Raw genomic sequence first — 26,107 nt, forward strand, 5'->3', positions numbered from 1 at the left:
TTTTGTGAATCATTTTTCATAGGATACCAAAGAATTGATCTTTACTTATCAAAGATTAACTTCACATATTTGCCATATAATGTAGCCATCACTGTCACGAATGTTGGCTGTGAGGGAAAGTCATGGCTCACCTTTCTATTTCCTCTGCTAACCAGAGGAATTGTCCAGTCTCAGAAAACTATATTTGCTTTGACTTAAGCCATTAATCTCATGAGTCTTAGGCAGCCGGGGAGTAAATGGACGATTCCTAACAGGCCCAGGGATTCTGTGAGCTCTCAGCTTCCGCAAAGGCTGTTGTGTTTGTACCCAGGACTATATGTCCCAGTCCACTTAATCCTTGGGCTTGTTACTTTGTGCTCCAGCTCACAGCTCGGAGCTCTGGTCTCCCTGCGCGGCTCCCCCACTGCAGCAGCCTGGTATTAAGGGAAGGCCTGGGCTCGCCTTCCAGCTTCTATGCCCCCATATGCCTTCCAACATGGCTCGTAGCCCTGAGAACACCACCTGGTTTCTTTCTAAATGAGCAGGTCTGACGTGGCACATTTAAAGATACCTAAAATGTTTGCCCTCCCTTCATAGATTCTCTTAGAAGACCCTTTGATTTCTTCAGCTCAGACCTCGTCCCAGTAGTGGTGATCATTGTTTATGTGTCAGCAGAAACAGAGCTGTGACATTTCTTCCTTTTGGGCCAGAACACCATTCTGCCAGCTTCCTGATTTACCAGTGCATTGACATCTGTGAACATTGGGCCAGATTTATTCCCCTTGGAGAACTTACCCACCCCTTCAACTAGACTCTGTACAAATGAACTCAAAATTCTGTCCATATTTTCGTAATTCCAGTGATGACTAGATCTTAACGTTCAGTCATGCTCTGCTCATCCAAGATAAAAACTCAACACCTCACGCCCCCATTGGCTTGCCTTCCTATTGCTCCAGTTTTGTCAATAGGGCTGTGACACTTGTGTCTGTAGATCCCCCAGCAAAGCACAGAATCCCACGCAAAGTAGGACAGGGCAGCCCTGGGCCTTGCACTAGAGTCCCCTCTCTTCCCATCAGGCATAGTTTACAGAGGAGGCTCGCCCACCTGAAGCCACGGCAAGCAACAGTGTTTAGACTGCTGCATGGCACCGGGAATCTAACAGGTGAGCACAGCAGGCCAAAGGGGAATCCAGAGGAACACTGCTCTGAATTCCAATCAGGAAACTAAATTTTAAAAGGTCTGAGCATTATTTTTTTATGTTTTAATTTATCTTTATTGTTGAAAGTGTTACAAATGTCCTCTTTTTCCCCCTCCATGATTATTAAGGCCCGACATCCTGAGCTTGGGTCCAAGAATGCTCCTCGTCTCTAGAGACAGTCCAACAAGTTCTAGGTCTACACTCAGTTCTCACACAAACAACCAAAGCTTGCAATGGGGACTAACAGAGCCTAGTCCTAATATGTGGGGCACTCTTGGGAGATGGGTGCTCTGGTGGGGAGACTTGCCTAGGAGACCTGTTATGAGAACTCACAGTGCCCACTGGGATAAGCTACACACTTGAGAACAGTGTAGGTGCTGGGATCCGCTTAAGCTTCATGCAATGGCTTGAGGTGCTGAAAGGAGCCTGGTATCTGTGCAGAGACGCCTCATTTCCCCAAAATTCTAAGAGGGGAAAGCTCCCAAAATAAAAGGTCCCCTGTGCAAGGTGATGCATAGTGGTCACAGCTGCCTGGAAGTCCCTACTTTGCACTAACCCTGAGGGTCCACAGCTCACTGAGGTTGGCCCATGGGAAGCTAAAGCAGAAGACACCTTGGAAAGGAAACGAAGTTCTCACTTGGAACAAGGCTTAAAGTTAAAACACACATTGTAGAACCGTGGCTCCCCCCCTCACCACAGGGGGGTAACCCGGGGAGCCTTTGCAAAATGCCAGTGCTGGTGCCCATCCCAGACAGGCACGTCCAGCTCTCTGGAGCGGGCCCACACTTGGTATTTTATAAAGGTGCCAACTTGTCGCATTAGCAAATGAAAACACAGGGTGCCCAGTTAAGTCGAAGTTTTAGATAAACAACAGATAAGTTTTTAGCATAAATATGATCCATACAACATAAGGACCATACTTATATTTTTTAAAAGTCATTCATTATTTATCTCAAATTCCATTCTAACTGGTGCCCGTATGTTTTCTCCGGCACTCTACGGGGCTCCAAAGTATAGTCAAGGGTTGGGAACAACTGCCCCGGGGTCAGCTCGCTGAGGCACCGTCCCTCTCATTTGCCAAGTTTGTCTTAAGTGGCAAGTGAATCCTGTGGCCCCAGTTGCTCCTCTTTCAGATTTAGTTTTACTAGGATTTAATTCACCAAAGTTTAATAGTGTGCTTTGAAGAAGCTCTAGGATTTAACAACAGAGAAATAAACAAGATATTGTCCCTGTTCTCAAGAAACTAACAGTCCAAAAGTAAAATAAAATAAAATCTTCCATACTTGAACATATATTTCATTGAAATAAGACAGAAATTATTTAGACTATGTACCTAAATAGTGACTAATCATGTTGCTATCGCAGTTTATGAGGGAAGGCTGTTTGGAACAGGACTCACAGAAGTAAAAGTCTTCAGATAGAGATGTCAAAAGCATGTTCTTAAAAACCAACAACTTGTAAATACTGGTTCCCCGCTTCCCTCGGCCTAGCTTTTCTGAGGGGTGTCAGCCCCGAGGCACCAAGACAGGGCAGGACAAGCTTTGACAGGGCGGGGCTGTCTGGGAAGCCGAGAGGTGCAAAGGTGGTTTGGAAGGACAGCTGAGGCGGGCATTCAGTGTGTAGCATGATCCACTAATTAAAAACAGTGTTTCAGTAATGATAAAGTTGGATAGCTTTGGTTAAAAAAATAAGGCAGACTATAAGGTATATAATTTTAAACTAGGCTTTGAGGATTTCATTCCAAAGAGCATGATACAAATGATCATTGTTTTCACAGTAACTAAAGCTCTCCCCTCCACGCATGGCATCCCTTAACAAAAGGTGCTACATTGTGCAGGTAAATATATATCAGAATACATATCAGAGTTGGCCATTTTAAGTACGTTTTTGTGATCCTTTGTGCTAAAGCAGAAGAGGGACGGCTGTTAACTGGTTTATTGAGAGAAATCGTCACCAGGTTCCCTCTAATGCTCACAGTGGTAAAGCCCTGAAGCACTGACACCCTCTCCAGGTAACAACAGCCTGGTCGTGTCCAGGGCTCGCATCCAGCAGAGGCCACCTGAGCCAATGAGTGACCTCTGCCGAGAGAAGCCAGAAGCCTCAGCCGGCTCCCTTTTGTCTATCAGCGGCGTCCACCTGCTGTACTCAGGAACACCCACGTGCCCTCTCCCCCACGCAAGTCTCCAGTTAGAGGATTCCAGAAGACGGACCATTTACGCATAAGCTTGCATATTTGCAAATGAGCTCTGCCCAGACCAGTGTGTCTACTCAGGCCATTTAAAATCTGCTCAAAAGCCACCAGTTATTCCAAGAGCACCCTCAGCAATCTAGAATTTCAGGTGAGCTCTGACTTGAGTAAGCAAAACAGGGAATTCCTTAGTCTATGCCATTCATGTTTCAAGAAGTTGATATTAAAGATCATGAAAGTCACAAACAGTAGTTTCTAAACGTAAGCTAAACAGAGTTAACCAAACTGAATACCTAGGGTTCTGAGAGCTCCCAGTAGCATCCGCTGAGGTTAAGAAGGCTCAGCTGCGATGTGCCTGTCTTCACAGAGCTGGACTCCTCAGTGGGCTTTAGCACCAAGGCTTTGTGGGGAAAGGGCCAGGCACTCGCTACCCTCTGCCACCACTCAAGCTGTAAGAGCTCTGAAAACGCAGGCTATTCAAACCCTGAAACCTGAACTCCCAGAGGGATTATCTCCAGCAAGGCCGATCATTGGTCTACTGTTAGGATGTCGGTTTAGTCCCATTCTTGTGAACCAACTGTGCCCTTGGGGGAGGCATTTAATATCTCGAAACTCTCTGTTTCTCTCTGTCAATGGGCTGACTTCCCACCAGTTCCAAAGACTGTGGTGAGCTAAGATGCAGTGACCAAGGCGGATGTGCTTTGGGGAAAAAAAGCAACAAAAACATGAACTCCACTTAGTCTTCCTCGAACAAGCACGTTCAGGTGTCTGCACAAAAAGTGTCTTCTCTGAGTCCCCCTCTAGGTCTTAAGAGCAGGTTCTCCATGTCTCTGGGTCAAGTCCATCACCACTGCTGAAATAGGGCTGTGGGCGCACTTGCAAGAACACTTGCTTTTTTACAGAAGACTTGGCACAAAGCTGCCGGTGCTATTATGCTGAGTAGGGGGCATTCACCACCTGGGAGTCAGGACGGGACTGAACTGTCAGGAATCCCTTGGGAGGTCACTGAGGGTCAGCATGGCCAGGTGGTGCACCGATCCCAGGGTAGCACCTTTTAAAGGCTGTCTCCCATATCAGCCCCAAGCATAGGCTGGCAAATGTGCTCTGAGCTGCCATTCAGGGGAGAGCTTTGCTTTAATTATATTCTTCTTTGAAACACAAATAAGTCATGGCCACACCCAAACCCAGGAGGAAGAATAAGTTTTCTTGAGTGAAAAGTAATAAAAGCCAAAACCACAATGAGATACCACCTCACACCCAGCAGATGGATACTATCAAACAAATTAAAAATTAAAAAATAACTAGCATTGGGAAGGGTGTGGAGAGGTTGGAACCCTTGTGTATTGTTGGTGAGAATGTAAAATGGTGCAGCCACTGTGGAAAACAGCGTGGTGGTTTGTCAAAAAGTAAACATACAATTACCATATGACCTAAAAGTCCAGCTCTGGGTATCTACCCAAAAGAATTAAAAGCACGAATTCAAAAAGATACTTGCACACCCGTGTTCACAGTAGCATTATTCCCATGGCTAGAAGGTGGGGCAGCCACGTGTCCACTGACAGGTGATGGATACGGGTAACATGCTGTACACGTGCAATGGATAATACTCAGTCTTTAAAGGGAAGGAAATTCTGACACCTGCTACAACGTCGATGACCCTTGAGGACATTATACTAAGTGAAAGAAGCTAGTCACAAAAGGACAGATATTATGATTCCATGTATACAAGGCACCTAGAATAGTCAAATTCATAGAGGCAGAAGGTAGAAGAAAGGTTCCCAGGGGCCGGGGGGGGGGGGTGGGAGTCAGTGATGAGTGGGCAGAGTTTCATTCTGGGAAGATGGGAAAGTTCTGTGGATGGTGGTGATGGTTACACAGCAATGTGAGTGCACTTAATGCCAAAGAACCGTATACTTAACAATAGTTAAGATGGTAAATGTTATGGTATGTATATTTTACCACAATTTTTAAGATGTAATAAAAGCTAATTTTGTATATTCTGCTTTTGGGGAAGTTTCTGAAGGGGAAGTATGCTGATCCAATGGGCAGAGAAAAGCTCTGCATTGTTTCCCTACTGCGTCAAAGGAGCTGTTTCTCACTGAGGGGACAGGGGTGTGTCCCTAAAGATCATGTGCATCAGCTTTCTGCTGACACCCGGGAGGGAGCTAGCCATGCTTCAAGTGTTTGTCTGCGGGCAAAGACCAAACTCATGCACAGATATGTCCTTCTCAGGCTCCCCTTTGCAGAAATTCTTGCCCCCTCTGTTTTTGAGAGAGGTACGTATTTGTACCATATGAAAAATGAAGGTGTTCTCCCTGCCAGAGAAGGAGATGAAACGTTTGCAGAGTAGAACAACTCAGAACAATGTGAAACTAAAGCCCCTTGGAAAACCCAAGACTTGTGGAACTTTTCTGTGCCGGCCAGGAGTCCGTGGTTGGTGATGTGCCCCTACCACTCAGGCTCCGGGGACTGTCACACGTGGATCTTAGAGCCCAAAGCTCTGTGCTCCCCAGCTCCTTTTACAGGAATTCAATGAGGGCTTCTTTGTAAATGCGGAACAGAACAGCAGTGTTCTGAAAGAGCAGTGCTGACTAGCACCTCGGTTAAGATGGATAATTATGTCTTTCCTCACTTCTTTCCCTCTTCCCCACAGGATTAAGGTTGATACCATGTTGTTAGAACATTTTAAAAATTAGACTTGGGGCTATGATCAGTGATTTTAAATGATCAACAATTCTTATGGCCATAAAGTCCATGGAATTTTCAAGGCCTCAGATTTAATCAAAATGAGTCATTTTCACTTTTTATAAGCTGAAAACAGACCTGCATGTACTAGCCAGGAACCCTGTGTGGAAGTGTGATCCTACCTGGACAAACCCTTTAGGGTGTATACATATGTGCTGGTATGTGCATAAAACTTCTAGAATAAACCACAAGAGAGGATCGCACCCTTACTGTGAGAGAGAAACGTTGATTAGGACCCTAGAGTAATCTCTCCTCCTTTTAGCGTCTTCTGTACAATTTAAATTTGTTACCCCATGCTAGTACAGAGTACACATATTCCCTCATTCCTTCCTTCGTTCAAGATAAAATGCTGGGGCCGGGCCAGGGTGGCTCAGCGGTTGAGCATCCACCTAGGATCCAGGCCATCGGGGTTCGATTCCCAGTTGGGGGTGTGCAGGAGGCAGGCGATCAGTGACTCTCTCATCATTGATGTTTCTATCTCTCTCTCTCCCTCTCCTTTCCTCTCTCTGAAATCAATAAAGATATATTAAAAAAAAAAAAAAAAAAGATAAAATGCTGGGTACACTCCGAGGAATAGGACAGAACAGAGCCTGAGACAGAAATGTCCTTATAATATAGTAAAGGAAACTGGCAAGTACATTATTAACCCGTGCGTTTGCTGTAACTGTTTAGGAACCTGGGTCACACCCCGGCTGCCCGTTTTCTAGCCATGGCCTCGGGCAAGCCCCTTCTGCGCCTCCGTTTTCACCTGTAAAACGAGCAAGACAAGAGCAGTTCCTCCTTGGCGTGTTTCCTGGCCGTCGGGTGAACAGGGTGAGCCGAGCGCTCAGGCCGCGCCTGGCACGCGGGGAGCCCGCGCAGGCCGCGCTGCGCAGCGGGCGCAGAAAGGCCTTGGCGCCGCCCGGGGGCACGTCCCCGCCAGGGCCCCGGGGCCGAGAGGCTGCTCCAGCCGGGCCTTCGACGGCAAGTGGCTCCTGCCCGTTGAACGGGAGGCAAAAGGCATTTCGGGGAAAGAGTTCAGGCTGAGCAAGGGCGGGGCCGTGGCAGGACGGCGCGGGCGGCGAGGCCCCGCTTTTCTCGCGGGGTGCGGGGGGGGCAGGGGGGGCTGGACGGGGTGGCGGCGGGCAGGGCTGAGCCTCCGCCTCAGGCCCGCTTGTGAAGTTGCCTCTTCACAGTCTTCCCGGTAGAAGGTGCCCCCTGATCAGACGCCTGCAAGTGAGCTAGTATAGAGATGAAAACCCTGACACACGAGGCGGATGCCCGCGGGCCGGGCTCGGGACCCCAGCGCCTCCGGGGCTGCGCTCTTGGCACCGCTGCTGCGCGGGAACGGCCTGTGCGGGCCCATGGGCGCCCCGCCTGCCCCCCAGATGTGAGGCTACACTGTGGCCTTGGGCTCCCCAGCCTACAGCCCGCGAGGGGGCGCCACGCGCGGACCTCGCCCCCTCGCGGGGACCGGGGCGGGCGCACTTCGTGTCCCGGGAGGAAAGCGGAGACCCTGGGAAGTTAGCAGTGTGCCCACTGCCCGCCGCTAGCGCAGGATTCGGATCGTGTCTTCTAACGTCACGCGCGACCCTCCTCGCTGCCACCCGCCGCCTCCGAGCACGGCCGGACCCAGCGCCCGGGCCCGCGCCCCGCGCCCCGCACGCCGCGCGTTAGCCCTGCGGGAGCCTGAGGCCCGGCCTGGGGCCTGCGGCCGCGGCGTGACGCCCACGCGTGTCCGCGGTCCCCGAGCGCCCGGGCCCCAGACTGCCCCGCAGCGCCCTCCCCGCCTCGCCTGGCCGGCGCCCCAGCTCCGCGGAGCCGCAAGGACGGGCGCAGCCGCCCCGCCCCCCCCCCCCCCCCCCCCCCGCCGCCCCGACAGCGCGCCCGCGGCCTCGCCACGGAGGGAAGGGTGGGGACGCCAGGGCCCTCGCCGCCGCCTGCCTCCAGCTCATCGGTCCTCCGCTCTATGTGTGTCGTGCGCCGGAGCCACAGCTCCGTGTCCAGGCGCCGGAACAGTGCAGAGAGACGCGCGACTGGCGGCGGCGGGGCCGCGCGGGTGCTGTTCACACGGCCGTGGACAGTGGCGGGTGCGAGTCAGGCCTGCCGGGAAGTCCCAAGTAAAAATGGCTTTCAGTCATCTACTTTCTCGACAGGAAATAATAGCAGTGTAGCTACTAATTTAAGGGAGTCTGCGTTTCTTTCTTTTACAGAATAACTGGAAGCCACGAGTCTGACTTGATCCTCAACATGACCTCCTGCGGCCGGCTCCCTGGACGCCGCTGGCCTCGCGCGGGCTGCTGCGAGCAGACCCCCAAGGGCTGCGCAGAACTGGGGGCTCTGCTCAGGGAGCCAGCTCGCGCCTCAGAAAACAAACTTCTCAAAGCCCAGGCTGAGCAGCTAATCTCGGGGTACACCCTTGACCCCATCCAACCACACACTGGAGGAAACACTCCAGCCGCCTTCATGCGTAAAGGCCCGCACACTGGGTGCTTACCTGAGCAGAGAAGGGAGGGCGGCAGGAGAGGAGGAATCGGGGGGGGGGGGGGGCAGTGAAAACAAACCACCGAGGAGCTCTTCCATGGCCTCGAAGGCCGAGGCACCATTTCCCCCCGTTTTATCATTGTCCCTGAGGCTGGAAAGAGGCCACCATTTCACAGGGAAAATAGTGACTTTGAAAGCAATTAAATATAGTAATTTCTCACCCAGCTACAGAATTGAATGTGCCAAATAATTTAGTATTAATTGACTGTGAAAATGCATGGCGTTTTACAGGCCTTAAATTTCAATGATTTAATAATTATAAATGACATGTTATATTTCACAGTTTGTCTTTCTGTTATTTTCATTACAGTAAGGCCTCAACAATTCCAAGTTCAGGTAGAAGAGAAGTCTGTAAAAAAAAATTATAGTATTTGCTAGAAAAGAAGCACAAATTTTATTCCAGTTCTGTTAATTCAGTAATACAAATTAATAGCTAATAAAGTAAGGTTCAAGTGTGTGTCATATCAGATTCACATAAACAAGCAGCATTTGTAACCTGAAGAACTAGCTTGTCTTTCTACATATAAGTTCTAGCAATATCCTTGACTATTTCCTCTCTTATCCAGGTTAGCAATATACAATCTTGCTTACACTGATATTTTTAATTGAATCCTCTCCCTGCCAAATAGAACAAAAGTAAACCTTAACCAAGTCCATTACCACTAATTATAATTTAGTAAGCTAATTATAAATTAGTGAAGCTTGACTGCATGAGGTTTTACTGTTAAACTGACTAGGATGCTAATGTTCTCATATTTAAGAAAATCCGAATTGTTTTAAGCTATTAGCTGCTTTTTGAGTAAATAAAATGAACTCAAAATTATTGCTGTTACTGTATATAGATCAATAGGGCCCTTCAAGTTCAAAACTCACCTCCTCAAAGTATCCTTCCTTACCTACTCTTACTCCACACTCTGCTCTTTCTTTAAACCCCATTAAAATAAGAGTAAAGGGACTTGTGAAAAGGCCAACACACACACACACACACACACACACACACACACACACACCTGCAGTAATAGAACTTTGGAAGTTGGAGGTAGATGGTAAGTGGTCATCAACGAGGCACAGCCAGGAAAGGTGAATCTTAAGACAGCAGAGAACTTTGAGAAGCAACTTGAATTGCCCCACAAAACCCTCATAACCTCACCAAGAAAGCTGCCAAAAATTCTGACCCCTATGTTCTATTCCCAGTGACTGTGGTTTAATTATCCGGCATGTGGCTGGTACTTTAGAATTTTTAGATTTCCTAGGTGATTCTAATATGCAGCCAGGTTCTGGATCTCTGCCCTAACATGAAAAACAGAGACTAAAACTAATGAAACAAGCCAACTTGGAGGAAACAGAGATTATGCAGAGAAAGGAAAACAAACAAACAAAATCATCGATAGCCTCAGAGAAATAAGAAAATGTATTAAATCTATGTAAAAAGAAAAGGATTCAGATCAGAGAATAAAAAAGAGTTTTTTGGAAGTTAAGACTATAATAGTAAATAAGAAAACTTAAAGAAAGCTTCTACAATAGAATTTAAAAAGTCTCCCTGAAAACAGAGCAACTAGGTATATGAAAGAGAAATAGAAGCAAACGTAAGAAATTTACAAGACAAGACTAGGAGCTCCAACAGTCAAATAATAGAAGTTCCAGAGCAAGGACAAGAGAAAATAAAATTTTCCAAGAAAGTTTCAGAGACTGAAGGATCTGAGAGCCCAGGACATGCCCTGCACAATGGATGAAACGACCCTGCAGGGCTTATCACTGTGAAATTTCAGAACATCAGGGACAAATAGAGGGTCTCACAAGCTGCTAGAGATACGACTATATGCTACATAGAAAGGATCAGGATTCTGAACTTATTTGGACTTCTCGACAGCAATATGAAAGCTAAAAGACAATGGTACAATGCCTTCCAAATTCTGGGAGAAAAATTCCAACCTAGAATTATATAGTCAGATAAACTATTATCCAAGTGCATGTGTACAATAAAGGTATTTTCAGACATGAAAGATCTAAAAAATATATTCCTCCATCACATCTCAGGAAACTATTGGATGATGTATTCCATTCAAACAAAGGAGTAAAACAAGAAAGAAAAGCAAAGGATATCCAACAGAGGATACCCAACATAGGAGACAAGACTCTCCAGGCTGATGGGGAGCAGAAATCCTAGGATATGAGCTGTGCCCAAGCTCCATGGGCAACTGCTGTGGAGAGGAATGAAGTTCAGACAGAACAGAAGTCTCTGGGAGAAATTTCTCCAAGAAGATAAAATTGACAGGATACCTACTATATCTGAAGGTATGTAGAAAATATTTAGACAATTAATAAATATTTGTGTTTCAATTTAAGTGTTTTTTTTAAAAATAAGCAAATTTTTTTAAAAAAAAAACAAGGCCACCAGTTACTCAGGAGAAAGGCAAGGCTGAGCCAAAAGTAAAAATTCATATTTGTGCTTTACGTTTCTCTCGAGCATGAACAGAATTTTCAAAATCACAATAACTGAAACACTGGATTTTTACTTAAGCACAAATTATAACTATTTGGGGAGACTAGGGGCAGGATGCAGGATATGAAACTCAGAATATGAAAGAATCAGCTAAAACAGGTGGAAATGTTTATCTCTGGCAAGGAAGAAATGGGGCCAAGATGGGTAGGGAGTGCTGTTTCTCACCAGAAGCTTTGTAGAACTTTATGACTGAATTATGTAAATGCATGTTTGTCTTGTTTGTTCGCTGGTTGCTTTCAGCTTTATATCCCACAGATGAGTGAAAACATGTGGCTCTTGACTTTTTTCATGTGATTTATTTCGCTTAGCATGATATTCCCAGGATCCATGCATGTTGTCTCAAACGGCCATACTTCACCTTGTGGCTGAGGAGCAACCGCTGCACTGCACACACGCACCACCGCCTCATCCAGCCACCCAAGGGCCTCGGCCGTCCCGGCCTGGGCCGCCGTGGGCACTGCTGCACTGAACGTAGGGCACACGTCTTTAGGAATAAGTGTTTTCAAATTTTTCGGGTAGATCCCCAGAAGAGGGCTGGCTGGGCTCCATGGCAGCTCCATTCTTAGCTTCCTGAGGAGCCTCCAGGCTGTTTTCCATGTGGCTGTACCAGTCTGCAGCCCCCAGCAGTGGCTGAGGGTCCTTGCGCCACAGCCTCTCCAACACCTGTTGTTACCGTCTGGCTGCTAACAGCCGTTCCAGCGGGTGTGAGGTGGTCTCTCATTATAGTTGTGACTTGCATTTCCCTGGTAGCTAGTGAAGTGGAGCATCTTTTCATATACCTGTTGGCCACTTGTATGTCTTGAGAGAAGTGTCTGTTCAGGTCCTCTGCCCGTTTTTTTCAGGTTTTAAAACTTTTTATTTGCATATTTTTAGAAATGTGCATTCCAATTATTAAAATCATTTTAACAAAACAAAAAAAGGGGCACTGATTAAATTGCATTTTACAGCCTGCAGGACACCTTGGACCCGCTTGGGTTTTGCTCTCGATTTCACCGTCGCCCCCCCAGCCTGTTCCTTCGCCGCCCTCCCAGCGCTGCTCCCTCCAGGCCAGCAGGCAGGCCGAGGGGGGGGATCGAGGGGGGCAGGTCAGGGGGGCAGGCGAGGGGCAGGCGAGGGGTGCGGGCCCAGGGGGGCGGGCTGAGGGGGGCAGGCCAGGGGGGCGGGCCCAGGGGGGCAGGCCAGGGGGACAGGCGAGAGGGGCAGGGCGAGGGGGGCAGGCCAGGGGGCAGGCGAGAGGGGCAGGCCAAGAGGGGCAGGCCACGCGGGCAGGCCTGGGGGGTGGGGGGGGCAGGCGCGGCTGGGCGGCGGCCCTGGGGAAAGGGCGGCGGCCTGAACCTCCCGCCCCTCCCGGGTGCGCCCCTGGCGGCGGAGGCGGTGCGCGCGGCCTCCCTGCGCTCTCCGCTCGCTTCCCCCGGGGGTCGCCCCTGTTGGTGGCAGTGGCTTCTCTCTTGCGGCTCGGTCGTCAGTGTCGCCCTGTGGAATGTCTCAGTCTCAGCAGGACCGGGTTTGCCCGACGCGGCGTGGACCACAGGGCTGCGGCCCCCGCCAGGGTCCTCCTCTGCCTGCTTCTTATTTGGACTGTTTGTTTGGTGTTGAGTTGTAGGAGCTCTTTACATATTTTGGATCTTAACCCCTTATCCAGGTGTTGTGTGCAAGTATCTTCTCCCATTCGGTTGGTTGCCTCTGTGTTGTTGATGGTTTCTTCTACTGTGCAGAAGCTTTTTAGTTTGATACCGTCTCACTCACAGATTTTTGCTTTTACTTCCCTTGCCTTTGGGGTCAAATTCATAAAATCCTCTCTAAGACCAGGGTCCGTAAGTTTAGTGCCTATGTTTTTCTTCTATGCTCATAGACACAACAGTATACTGCCTGGGGGGGGGGGGGGGCAGGTAGTAAAGGGTAAACAGGTCAAATACACGGTGACAGAAGGAGATTTGGCTTTGGGTGCTATGACACACACTACAATATACAGATGACGTGTTTTAGAATGTGCACCTAAAACCTATACAATTTTATTAATCAATGTCACCTCAATAAATTTAAATAAATAAATACATAAATTGTGTGATATATAATGAGTATGTAAACATACGTATGTAAAAATATAGATTTATATATATATATATCTTTATTGATTTCAGAGAGAGGAAAGGAGAGGGAGAGAGAGAGAGAGAAACATTGATGAGAGAGTCATTGATCGGCTCCCTCCCACACGCCCCCGACTGGGGATCGAGCCCACAACCCGGGCATGTGCCCTGACCGGGAATCAAACCCGATCTCCTGGGTCCTAGGTCGACGCTCAACCGCTGAGCCACGCCTGGCCGGGGAAAAATATAAATATTTTATGTAAAAATATTTTATATATAAAATGTTTTAATTATGAGCTTTTGACTGCCCTAATTTTTAGCATGACAATTTGAGATCTGTTTATATCACCTTAACAATTCACTTTTACTGTTAATAATTCACATTTTCAGTGATACACTTTCTCATATTTTCACTTTTTTAATTAAAAAATAAAAGCTAGCCTGGCCAGTATGGCTCAGCAGTTGAGCATCAACCTAGGATCCAGGAGCTCGAGGTTCAATTCTTGGTCAGGGCACATGCCCGGGTTTCAGGCTTGATTCCCAAGTGGGGGCGTGCAGGAGGCAGCCAATCAAAGACTCTCTCATCATTGATGTTTCTATCTCTCTCCCTCTCCTTCCTCTCTCTGAAATCAATAAAGACATATTTATAAATAAATAAATAAGTAAGTAAATAAATAAATAAATAAATAAATAAATAAATAAATAAATGCTATGTGGGCTCTGATAATTATTGAGATGAGGTTTTAAATGTAACCTTTCCCATCCCTATGGAACATCAGAAAGTTTATTTATTTATTTATTTATTTATTTATTTATTTATTTGGCTGGTTTGGCTCAGTGGTTAGTATCCGCCCTCGGTCTGAAGGGTCCCAAGTTCAATTCTGGCCAAGGGCAGATACTTCGGTTGCAGGCTCAGTTGCCTGCCTGGGTCAGGGCGAGTGTGGGAGGCAACAGATCAATGTGTCTCTCTCACACTGATCTCTCTCTCTCTCTCTCTCTCCCTGAAAAGCAATGGAAAAGAATATCCTCTGGTGAGAAAAAAAAACACAACAAGAAAAGAGAAAGTTTATTTTAAAGCTTAAAGTTGAAACAAATTTGCTCTAGCAGTTCAGCACTCAAATATTCGGAAGTACCCAAGACGCAAAGGTCTGTCAAAACGACAACATGACTGCCCTCGTACTGGGCTATCCTGAGACCGTCTAGACCTCACTCGCACCTCAGGGTCCCAATTTTTGCTCTTTCATTTAGAATCAATTTTCCATATTTCCTCTTCACCTGTGTCCCAGTCAGAGCTCCTCATAAAGTTATGGTTTTGCTCTTTGCAGCCTCAATAAGAGCCCAGGTGGAAGTGGGTGGGCTCTGGGTGCCCCGGGCTGCAGGCCTCTCTGCTACACAGGTTGTGAGCACTCTAGGAGCCTCCCCATTTCCAGGCTCTGAGACAAGCTGGTTGTCTTCTACACACAGTTATTTTGTCTGTTCCTGATACCTTCACGGGGGCTCTATGGTTGATCATTTTAGAGACGGCTTTGTCCGCCTTCAGTCTCCCTGAAGCTAAGAATGTCCCAGCACCTCTTTGTATGAGCTAAACACAAAAGGACACTACAGTGGCTGCTTGGTAATCATCACCAAGACCCATGGGTGCTGCTGCTCCCGCTCCTGAGGGTCCAGGGACGTGTTCTGGGTAAGGGTGGATTAGGAAACAACAACAGGACTCCCAGGGGTTCAGATCCCCAGGAGCTATGGAAGGGGTGCTGACTTGGATGCAGGGGAGGAGAAGCCACGCCCTGCTCAAGTGGAAAGGCATCTGGATGGAGATCCCATCCTCCTGTGCTGAGGAATGAGAGTGAGAGCTCTGGGGGAAGGTGTGGAGGAAAGAATAAAATGCTTTTTTTTTTCTGCCAAGTGAAAACCACGCTATAAAAATTTGTCCTTTAGCCCTTTATAGGCAGTTGCTACGCAGTTCAAAACATTTGAACCTCAGCTCACTATTTCCAGGTATCTGAGGGACTCTGCTCCAGCGTGATGGGTGAGCACACAGCGCACAGCCTGCGGGTCTGACTCCTGAGCACTGCGGGCAGCACAGCGCCGCACGGATGAAAAATCAGAGGTGTCTTTATGGTGATGAAGAGCATCTGATGGGGGAGCCTTATGGGGATCCTCATGTTCAATAAACTCAAGGAACAAAGTTTTCTAAATTAAGCAAACAACTCAAGCTCACTGAAACCGGCATGATTAAGAATACATTGTGTAGCTAAGTAAGAAGTTGACTTAACCTCTTTTAAATCAAATCTTGATGTGATTTGGTCATTTTTAAAAATAACAGCATAGGTACTGGGTGAATGTACTTCAGAATTCAACATACGTTGGACAAGATGTATTTGAAAAATCGAGAATCTGCAGTCTGGAGGGGCCATGAGTGCATCTCCTTCTGATGTGGCATGATATCCCTGACAAGTGGCCGTCCAGCTTTCAGCTGATGACCACATGAGCCTGACTCAATACAGAATGATCTTGTGTTTGGAAGGTCTATTCTTCTTTACCAAGGTGAGGACTCCTGGTCTCTTGTCTTTAAGACACTGACTTGGAGGCGTTTACCAAGGAGCAAGGGTGGCCGAGCCATCCCTTCCTTGGCGGACTTTCCTTGTTTTCAGCTGCGCGCCTTACCAACCATCTCGCGGAGTTAAGGGCGCTAAGACATCTCTAAGACTGCTGGGAAATAATCAGAATCTCCTGTGAATGCAGGAAACAAATGCTGCTCCACGTCCAAAAATGTCCTGAGACTCTATAACTGCAAGATTGAAAAAAACAGAAAACGTTTCAAGTTACAGACTCACTGGTGTAATAAAAAGCCCAGAAGATGTAGTAGGTGAGAAAAAGGAGGTCTGGGCACACAAAGCCCACCCATTGGCCAGGAAACGGCTTTATGTTTGGAGGGTGCAGATGAGTGGTTTGCATGAAACCAGGTCCCAGCGTGAGGCGTCTGCCTAAGTAATTCCATCCCTGATGCGCTCCTCAGCCACTGAGAAAGTTACTCTGCCAGCGTCATAGAGACAAAAGACAAAAGCCACGCTCAGAGTTGCTGGGCCTTTTATGAGAAGAGAGCACAGGGAAGAGGAGTGGCTCAGTGGAGGCCCAGGCCAAGCTGCCCCAAAGCCCTGCCCAGTGACTGTATAATTAACCGCATGAGACACAGACTGAAACAAATGTCTGTGTAAATATCTTAAAACTGGATGATTGATTACCTTACAGCAGGAAAGGCCAATGTTGTGATACGTACAACTTTGAAATTGTGAATATGTCAGGTTTGTGATTATCTGAAATGCTGGTCCTAGCGACGTCCACTGCCGTGTGGCTTCAGAGAGCAGAGATGCAGGCAGCTGAGCAGAACCCTGGGTCATGCAGAATTTGCTTTGTTCTGATATCTGTGTCAGTCTTCCCAAATATTAAAGAATTGGCTCCATGAACTAAATCAAAGTCAAAAGCCGCTACCCTTTAAAACAAAATAGAACTCTCTCCTGCCTCAGACACAAAAAGATTGGATACTGTTACTCTAAGATTCTGACCACAAGAAAGGAGCTAGGCACTAGAAAGCCCCACCAGGCTTTTGGGGTAAAAGTGGGCTTTTAGAATGGTGGGGGCCTGCCAGGAAGAGGGGCTGCCCTGCAGGGGAGAGGGGAGTAGAAAGCTCCTCCATTCACCCAGTCTCAGGGGCACAATCTCCCCCATAAGTGGGCAGGAAGCCCCCACAAAGAAACAAAGCAAAACAAAGGAAGGAAGGGTCAGGCTTCCAAAGTTTTAGAAAACTGAAGAATCACTGAGGGTCATGCTTAAACGTGAGGATCAGAAATTTGATTTCACAGGTCTGGAGGGAGGGTCAGAATCAGAGAAATGGTAACAGGGTTGGTTCACGCCTGTTGTTGTTAGCAGCTAGCACTTCCTCGGAATGCCCCGGCACTGCCTTGCTTAATCTGCCTCAGCCTTAGAAGTGTTCATTCTCGCTCCATTCTACACACAAGTGAACGAGGCAGGCAGAGGTTATGAGTCCAAGGTCATGTGGGTAGAAGTGCAGAGCTGGTGTCTCAATTTTTAAAGGTCACCCAGGTTCCTCAGTGTGAAAAACAAAGTCCCAAAAAGGTGGCATCAGACATTGGGTAGCAAAACAGGTGGTGGGGTGCAGGGGGCAGACCTGACTGACTCCCGCAGAAGGGAGGGGCGCCCGGGCCCTCCGGAGGGGCCGCTTCGGGGCCTGCGGTTCAGCTCATGGCCTGCTCCTTGGAGCGAGTTTGTTGTGTAAGTTTGATGCCGCCCCACCGGCAGGGGACGTCAGCCCTCTTACGGGGCGTCCCGAGCCCGCCACCCTCACCTGCTGCCACTCCCCTGACCCCTGCCTGGGGGGTCGGCTCGCCCGCGCACCTCCTCCCGCCGGGACTGGCCTCCCGCCCGGCCCCCGCCCCGGCCCGCACCGGCCCCGCACCCGCCCGCACCGGCCCCGCACCCGCCCCGCACCCGCCCGCACCCGCCCGCACCGGCCCCGCACCGGCCCTGCCCCCGCACCGGCCCCGCACGGGCTCCCCGCGCCTGGCTCCCAGAGACTCGGGTGGAGGCGCAGGCGGGGGACCTGCGGGCCCGTGGGCTGCGCTCCTCGTCGGGGTGGCTGTCGCCGTGACCAGCGCGGGCCCGCCCGGGAGGCTTCCCTCAGCCAGCTGGGAAGTCGGTAAATCCGCAGCCGCTTTGCCCTGGTTTTCAAACCGACTCATCACGCCTTCACCTCCCAGGCAGGTTCTGGCTTCTCTCCCCGGAAGCGGGGGCCGGGCAGTGCCCGCAGTGCCCGCAGTCTCGGGTCGCTGCCCTCTGCCCTCTGCCCTCTGCCCCCTGCCGCCGCCTCCCCTCTGGGCCGTGGCAGTGCCGGCCCCACAGTGACGCCTTTGCAGGTCCCCGTCCGCGCGCGCCGCTCCCCGCTGCAGTGCAGTCCCGCCGCGCGCCCGCTCCCCAGTTCCCAGCCCTGCCTCCCGGGCGCGGCCACGGAACGCCTCCCGGGCAGAACTCCCAGGCCACGGAACACCTCCCGGGCAGAACTCCCAGGCCACGGAACACCTCCCGGGCAGAACTCCCGGCCCACGGAACACCTCCCGGGCAGAACTCCCGGCCCACGGAACACCTCCCGGGCAGAACTCCCAGGCCACGGAACGGCTCCCGGGCAGAACTCCCGGCCCACGGAACGCCTCCCGGGCGGAACTCCCAGGCCACGGAACGCCTCCCGGGCGGAACTCCCGGCCCACGGAACGCCTCCCGGGCGGAACTCCCAGGCCACGGAACGCCTCCCGGGCAGAACTCCCGGCCCACGGAACGCCTCCCGGGCGGAACTCCCGGCCCACGGAACGCCTCCCGGGCGGAACTCCCAGGCCACGGAACGCCTCCCGGGCGGAACTCCCAGGCCACGGAACGCCTCCCGGGCGGAACTCCCAGGCCACGGAACACCTCCCGGGCGGAACTCCCGGCCCACGGAACACCTCCCGGGTGGAACTCCCAGGCCACGGGACACCTCACGGGAAGAACTCCCAGACCACAGAACACCTCACGGGAAGAACTCCCAGGCCATGGAACACCTCACGGGAAGAACTCCCAGGCCATGGAACGCCTCCCGGGCCCAACTCCCAGGCCACGGAACACCTCCCGGGCGGAACTCCCAGGCCACGGGACACCTCACAGGCAGAACTCCCGGCCCACGGAACACCTCCCGGGCAGAACTCCCAGGCCACGGAACGCCTCCCGGGCAGAACTCCCAGGCCACGGAACACCTCCCGGGCGGAACTCCCAGGCCACGGGACACCTCACAGGCAGAACTCCCAGGCCATGGAACACCTCACGGGAAGAACTCCCAGGCCATGGAACACCTCACGGGAAGAACTCCCGGCCTACGGAACACCTCCCGGGCAGAACTCCCAGGCCACAGAACACCTCACAGGCAGAACTCCCGGCCCACGGAACACCTCCCGGGCAGAACTCCCGGCCCACGGAACACCTCCCGGGCAGAACTCCCGGCCCACGGAACACCTCCCGGGCAGAACTCCCGGCCCACGGAACACCTCCCGGGCAGAACTCCCAGGCCACGGAACACCTCCCGGGCAGAACTCCCGGCCCACGGAACACCTCCCGGGCAGAACTCCCGGCCCACGGAACACCTCCCGGGCAGAACTCCCAGGCCACGGAACGGCTCCCGGGCAGAACTCCCGGCCCACGGAACGCCTCCCGGGCGGAACTCCCAGGCCACGGAACGCCTCCCGGGCGGAACTCCCGGCCCACGGAACGCCTCCCGGGCGGAACTCCCAGGCCACGGAACGCCTCCCGGGCAGAACTCCCGGCCCACGGAACGCCTCCCGGGCGGAACTCCCGGCCCACGGAACGCCTCCCGGGCGGAACTCCCAGGCCACGGAACGCCTCCCGGGCGGAACTCCCAGGCCACGGAACGCCTCCCGGGCGGAACTCCCAGGCCACGGAACACCTCCCGGGCGGAACTCCCAGGCCACGGAACGCCTCCCGGGCGGAACTCCCAGGCCACGGAACGCCTCCCGGGCGGAACTCCCAGGCCACGGAACGCCTCCCGGGCGGAACTCCCGGCCCACGGAACACCTCCCGGGTGGAACTCCCAGGCCACGGGACACCTCACGGGAAGAACTCCCAGACCACAGAACACCTCACGGGAAGAACTCCCAGGCCATGGAACACCTCACGGGAAGAACTCCCAGGCCATGGAACGCCTCCCGGGCCCAACTCCCAGGCCACGGAACACCTCCCGGGCGGAACTCCCAGGCCACGGGACACCTCACAGGCAGAACTCCCGGCCCACGGAACACCTCCCGGGCAGAACTCCCAGGCCACGGAACGCCTCCCGGGCAGAACTCCCAGGCCACGGAACACCTCCCGGGCGGAACTCCCAGGCCACGGGACACCTCACAGGCAGAACTCCCAGGCCATGGAACACCTCACGGGAAGAACTCCCAGGCCATGGAACACCTCACGGGAAGAACTCCCGGCCTACGGAACACCTCCCGGGCAGAACTCCCAGGCCACAGAACACCTCACAGGCAGAACTCCCGGCCCACGGGACACCTCCCGGGCAGAACTCCCAGACCCCGGGACACCTCCTGAGCGGCAACTCCCAAGCCATGCTCTGTTTCTGCGCAAAGAAAAACAGGACGCCCAGTAAAACCTGAATTTCAGAAAGCAATGAGTAACTTTCTGGTATCGGTATGTCCGGAATATCACATGGACAATTTATACTAAAAATGATACATTGTTTATCTGCAATTCACATTTCACTGGGGTCCTGAATGTTACTTGGCAGCCCCTCCAGTGCCCCCATGTGCAGCCCTGGCCAGATGCCCTAAAGGAGAGCCTCTGCTCAGGCCCCCGGGGGTGCTCTCCATAATGTAAACCTCAGTTCAGCACATGCCTTTTAATGACTTCAAACCTCACTGGAGGAAAGTAAAGGCCTCAATTTTTTTCTTTCTTGGAGGCTCCTCCTCAAGGCATTTTCCAACACTTAAACACCAAAACCATTGGGAAGGGAGTTTTTGACAAACTACAAAGGATCATGTTAAAAAATATCGTGGAAGCAGTGGTTTCTGTGATATTTTTCATTTACACAACCCAGAAGGGTGAATCGAACCATTTCTCCCCAAGGACACTGGGCCCAAAGCCACTTTTTACCTCCACCTAGATGGAGACAGGGCTGGCAATCTTCCAATGCTAGCTTTCCTGCCCCTACAGCCCGGCCTCACTGGGAAGCCCACTCCTTCCTCCCCGGATGCGTTATCTGGGCTCTTCTGAACACACCGTGAGTGGTTTAAAGAGAAGAAATGGCAGCTAGCAAAGAAAATTGGTCTGCACTACAGCAAGATGCCCACATGTGTTGTGTGCCACACTGAACACAGCGGCTCTTCCAGGAGCAAACGAGCCCACAGCCGGTCCTGCTCCCTGAGCCAAGTCCAAGGAAGAGCTGTCATTTTCTTCTGCAGTGAACATTGTCTGCCATGGAGACGCCAGCCCACCAGACATTCAGAGAGATGTCCCACGGATCCACTGCCCTGGGAGAACACCTCTGTAAATCATGCACAAAGGCACTTTGCCAATTTGGAGCAACCTTCTAATTCCAGGAGATGTGTCCAGGGCAGGGGAAGAAAGCATGGGAAACAGAGGTAGGAGTCAAGTCTCAAAAACCCCGTTTTCCTAAACTGCAGCATTGAATAAAGGGCCCTAAGTACCCACCAGAGCAGGGCCCTGTGTGGTTAAAGACTCTGCGATCACCTAAGAGGCTAATTTTCAGGCCACATTCTCTTACTCAGCACTTTTAATGAAAATAATCAGTCCAGTGTCTGAGAGGGAGAGGAAATGAATAGGGCAGTGTAAGATCCCTGGTTGCTGATTAATCATTTAGAAATCCAGGATGGGATGTCCTGTGCCACTTAGAAGACACTTGCTGTGCTCCCCCCCACACACACACCCTGGGCGGGTTTTTTATTTGCAAGAGGAAAAAAATAGAATTTATGCACCTTAAAAAAATATAAAGTGAAAAATTATTCATTAGCACAGCAAAGACCTACTTCCAGGAAACAGCTTTTAAAAGAAAATTCTTGACGTCCTGAGGTTAAACCAGGAGGTGCCGTGACTTTGAAAGTGAGGATGAAAGACCCACTGTGTCCAGGTGCGGCCAGTTGGCCTCCCTTCATCTGCGGAGGGAGGCTGGTTAAATCCCTGGTCGCAGTCCAAAAACACCCTGGCAGTTAGCATCCTGCATTTCAATTTATAAACCATGAAGGGCCTTTTCTTACAGAAAAGTTAATTCAGGCTTCATAGCCTGAAAAAAATAAGTATTTAAAAGGGGTTAGTCATCAGAAGTGGTTATATGGAAAACTAGAGGTAAGTAATGCTTTTTGCTCTCTCAAAACATACTAAAAATACAGCAATAGTAATTTCAGAAGGAAGGGAAATGGCACCATTTCTAAGAAGTTCCAGGAATGAGCCCTGGAGCCACTAGAATTAACTTTTAGGGGTCACAAAATAAAGGTAGGAATATTAGCAAGAAATCAGACCTGTCAAAGGAGTGGAAATAGGCTGCACTTCAGTATCTCCCTCAGGGCAGCTAAGAGGTGCCGCTCTCTCCGACTGCAGCCGGCAGGTCGGAAAGGGCACGCAGCCTCTAACTGCAGCCGACTGCTCTGCCCCTCTCTCTGCCTTGCCTCCCTCCCCCAGTGCCCTGGTGACCAAACCTCGATCAGTGAGTGCCTCCTCTCGGCGGCGCTGGCTCCATTCCTGCTCATCCTTCAAGGGCAAAGTGAAACGCCACTTGCTCAAAGAGGCCTTTCTTAATCCCTGTGCATTAGTGATGCCTCTGCTCCTCTTAACCGTTAGTACTCTTTTCAGTTGCCTGGCTTCTTTGTAAGATTGTTGTGGGGGCGAGGGGAGGGGGGCGCTGTTTCTTTTACTCATCACAGAATCCAACCTCTCCCACCCACCCACTGGGTGCTAAATAAATACTGGGAAATGAGCATATGCCAGACTCTGTGATTCCACTTTCATGTGCCTCTCTTATCGTTTATTCTAAAAGGACTTGGAGGCTCGACTCCAAAGTTAGAGTTATAAGGGAATTGGTAAAGAAAAGAAAGGGATAGCACGCAGAGGGTAAACACTAAAGTAGACGGTCAAAACATTATCCCTGCTACAAGGTGGTGAGGTTACCTACAGGCAGCCCAGCCGAGGCCTGTGGGGAGACTCCATGTCCGCATAGGCCTGAGTGGGAGTAGAGAAAGCCCTAAACAGAGTCCTCTGCAGGGGTCCCCAGAGGTCTGCCTGGAGCGGGCTGCTGGATGCTCCTAGAAGTATAGTCTCCAAGAACCACACTGAATTTGCCCAGCCTTGCTTTCTTCCTGGTTCATATAATTAGACATTTTAACCTTGACTAAATGATAAGCTTCTGGAGTAACAGTAGCAATCATTTAATTCTAATGGCAGCTCCTGTTTATTGAGTGCTCATTTGTACCATGCATACTGCTAAGCATTTGACATATAGTTTCTATGGATTCTGCACAGCAGCCCACGTGACAATGGTGTTCTTCATCCCATCTTTCTAGCAAGCCACAGGAATTGATACTGGTCCCACAGCTAATCGCGATGGGCATTGTAAATTCCATTTCTTTGGCCACTTCTATACATCCTGGCAGACATCTGGGCACTTGGGAACCATTTAAACCCTTCCCACTTAGCCTGGGCAGAATGATGCAGGTCCTCATATTTCTAGCCACCACTGTCCTCACCTTGGCCTACATGGACAGCCCAAGTCTCTGAGCTGGACCCTGATCTCAACAGAGTGACCCTGGGAATGCTGTCTGTACCAGACCATGCTGAGTAATCCCTGAAACCACTGGAGTCTATGGAGGGTGTGGGACCAGCATTATGGGTGGATCGCTGAGTCTTCTGCTAATACCATAAAACTGGAGCTCTGCAGTGTTTGCAAGAATGGCCAAAGGGACCTCACTGGTGCTTCATCTCTGCTGAGAGTGACCTCACGCTGCAGGAAGTTTGGGCTCCACTCCACCTAATCTTGGCTGTTCCTCCTGAACATTCTTTCACGTACAACCTTCCTTGACCCTCTGTCCCCATCTATTTGTGGATATATTTACAGTTAACAACACTGGGGTTGGATTTCATCTCACTTCACGAGTAGATTCAAGGAAGGTTTGCTTTACTACAATTATCCAGACAGAGGCAAGTCCTTCTGCCAGCTTGCACACAGTACAGAATGATTCTCAGTGCAAGTCTTCTTTAAAACTGTATTTTATTCTTCTTCTAAAGTTATTTTAAGCTATTAATTTTATCCTGCATGAATCCTCTTTGGCTACTTCAACTGCATATCACATCTCTTCCTTCAAAGCGTGAAAGAAGCCACCCTTCTCTCTGCGAAAGGTTTCTGGCCCTATTGAGTGTGAGAGAACCAAATGCTTAATTCCACAGAGCGTTTCTTATTTTAGTCCTGATGCAGCTGATGCAAAGATAGAAGAGTTATGGCAGAAAATGAAGTATACACATAAAAACTATAGTTCCCACCATTCATCATGAATTACTAATCCCTAGAGACCAAAAAACCTCAAAGACGAAACAAGCAATGATAGGAACAAGAAACTCAATAATAACAGCTGATTCCTGTAGCATTGACTCAGGACAAATAATCAGCTAATACGTGTATGTTATTATCAGCTTTATTCTATAAATAAGAAGCCTCAAGTGGTCACAAGACTAACTTAACTATAATAGGTGGGAGTGATGAGCACTTATCCTCTAAAGAGAGCAAATATTTCAAATTTTCATGTATTTTTTATAGTCTAACTAATCACCAGCACTGAAAAAATATTACCTTCTTAGTTGCCAATTTTCATCTCCTGATATGAGCACATTTAAGGACAGAAGAAGAAAAACGAGCTGGATAGTAATCAAATGGCTTCACTAGCAGTGCTAACCACAGTTCTGATGAGAATCCCCTGGGACTTGCAGTCAAGATCACAGAGTAGGTAAACACTGCACCCACCTCCTCTCATGACCTGTCTGGACTCATGCTGTGAATTTTCATCAAAGGTTCACAGACCTCAAACAAGCAGCATCTGACCTCAGCATGCCCCATACCTCTTACTAAGTGGCCCCAAGCCAGGCACTAGTGGCAGCCAGCCTTGGTTCCCAGCTTGGCTTCTCCCTGATGCCTCCAAGCCTAGCACAGGTGGCATCCATCTGCAGATCACTTTGTAGCTCCTACCAGGTGGTGCCAGGCCAGGCAAAGGCAGCAGCCTAACTTGGCCGGCTTCCCAAGAAGCCTCAGAACCAACGTACCTAGTGGCCAGGTTCAGACTACACCAGAGCACCACCCAACTAGCACCACAAACAACACACTGAAAGGGTGGAGTCAGCAAGCACCAGAGTCCCACTAAACTCCCGCTACATGAGGCCAGCCCCTGCACAACAGCTCATTGTCTGCAGTCAGGTCCACTTCTCACAGCCAATCATCCTGAGAATCAGTCTCTCACATGACATCACAGCAGGAAACAAGGCTCAACCACAACAGGAGGGCACACAAGAAACACACACCAGGACCCAGCTCAGGTGACCAGGAAGACTGCACCACTGGGCCCCACAGGACACCTACTCTGCCAAGACTAGAAGACATAGCAGATTTGCATAATGCATGGAAACAAAAACAGGGACGCAGCCAAAATGAGGAGACAAAGAAACATGTCCCAAGTAAAAGACCAGGACAAAGCTTAAGAGAAAGAACTAAACAAAATCAAGACAAACAAGTTACCAGATGCAGAGTTCAAAACACTGAAAAGATACTCAATAAACTTAGGGGAACAGTAGGTGAACTTCATGAGAACTTCAACAAACAGATAGGAAAGTTAAAAAGCAGATAGAAAACATTTTTTAAAAAGTCAGAAATGAAGAATAAAATAATTGAAATGAAGAATTAGATAAAATCAACATTAGAGTAGATGAAATCAACATCAGATTAGATGAAGCAGAAAATCTAGTCAGTAATTTGAAAGGAAGGTAGCATAAAACACCCATCTGGAACAGCAAAAAGAAAAAATAATTTTAAAAATAAGGATAATTTGCCCTGGCTGGTATGGGTTGGTTGGTTGAGCATTGTCCCATGCACCCAGAAGTTGCTGGTTTGATTTCCAGTCAGGGCACATGCCTCGGTTGCAGGCTCTATCCCCAGTAGGGGGTGTGCAAGAGGCAGCTGATTGATGTTTCTCTCTCACATTGATGTTTCTCTCTTTCTCTTTTCCTCTCTTTCTAAAATAAATAAAAACATATTTTTAAAAAATGAGGATAGCTTA

The 26,107-nt window shown here is 50.0% G+C and overlaps 1 protein-coding gene across 5 annotated transcripts in view; it reads right to left on the reverse strand.

The window, feature by feature from the left end:
* The window catches only part of MYLK4 (myosin light chain kinase family member 4), a 93,416-nt gene that overhangs the window by 46,789 nt on the left and 20,520 nt on the right, over positions 1-26,107 (reverse strand). The window contains exon 1 of one of the 5 annotated variants that reach the window (XM_081146065.1): positions 3,659-3,741. The exons of the other annotated variants lie outside the window; for them this stretch is intronic. The gene's annotated coding sequence lies outside the window, so the exon portion shown is untranslated. Of the gene's footprint in view, positions 1-3,658; positions 3,742-26,107 lie in introns of those variants that run through there. 5 annotated transcript variants of the gene reach the window in all.

The sequence above is a fragment of the Miniopterus schreibersii genome (genome assembly GCF_964146895.1).
Source record: "Miniopterus schreibersii genome assembly, chromosome: 8".
Classification (NCBI taxonomy): Eukaryota; Metazoa; Chordata; class Mammalia; order Chiroptera; family Miniopteridae; genus Miniopterus; species Miniopterus schreibersii.